Source organism: Wasmannia auropunctata, unplaced genomic scaffold (genome assembly GCF_000956235.1).
Source record: "Wasmannia auropunctata unplaced genomic scaffold, wasmannia.A_1.0 LD336051.1, whole genome shotgun sequence".
NCBI classification, from domain to species: domain Eukaryota; kingdom Metazoa; phylum Arthropoda; class Insecta; order Hymenoptera; family Formicidae; genus Wasmannia; species Wasmannia auropunctata.
The window spans coordinates 261,457-262,140 of NW_012026839.1; positions in this window are offsets into that span (position 1 = coordinate 261,457).

Here is a 684-nt window from a genome sequence, read left to right on the forward strand (position 1 = left end):
TTTAAGTCGCTCTTATTTCTATATTTTACATCTATTAAAAGATAAAGATAGATTGACACAAATAGCGCAAATAGTATTTTCTCTTGATGACACTGGTAATCCAATTGTCATGTTTATTCTGCTGTAAGAAAAGGAGAAAAATAAATCAAATATATAATACTAAGATTGGTATTTACAGTCGAATCTAACATTAAAAATCGTCCTACATGAATTTGTGATGATACTATAGTATTTACATTGTTGAGTATAAAATTATAACAGATGTTATAATGCAACTGATGCTCTATGCAAAAATATAATTATACAATTTTAATATCATTATATAAACTACTATATTAATCTGCATATTTATAGAGAAAATTTTTTCTTACATTTCTGGATTTTTTGGAAAACAAAAAAACTTTACTCCTACATTTCGTCCAGATATGTTTTTACACATCACACGAGAAAATCCACCTTTACTCATTATTCTGGCTTAATAGATATTAGAAAAAAAATCAAATAATCTTTACAAATCTTGCAATCAAATAATCTTTACAAATAATCTTTACTAATAATATTCCACTTTTGTAATATCACAGAATAACTAATCATATAAAAATATAACCTTAATCTAAACATACATTTATTATTATGGCATCGCCATGTTTTAGATAGTACAGTTGACGCATGCGTCGTAAAGTA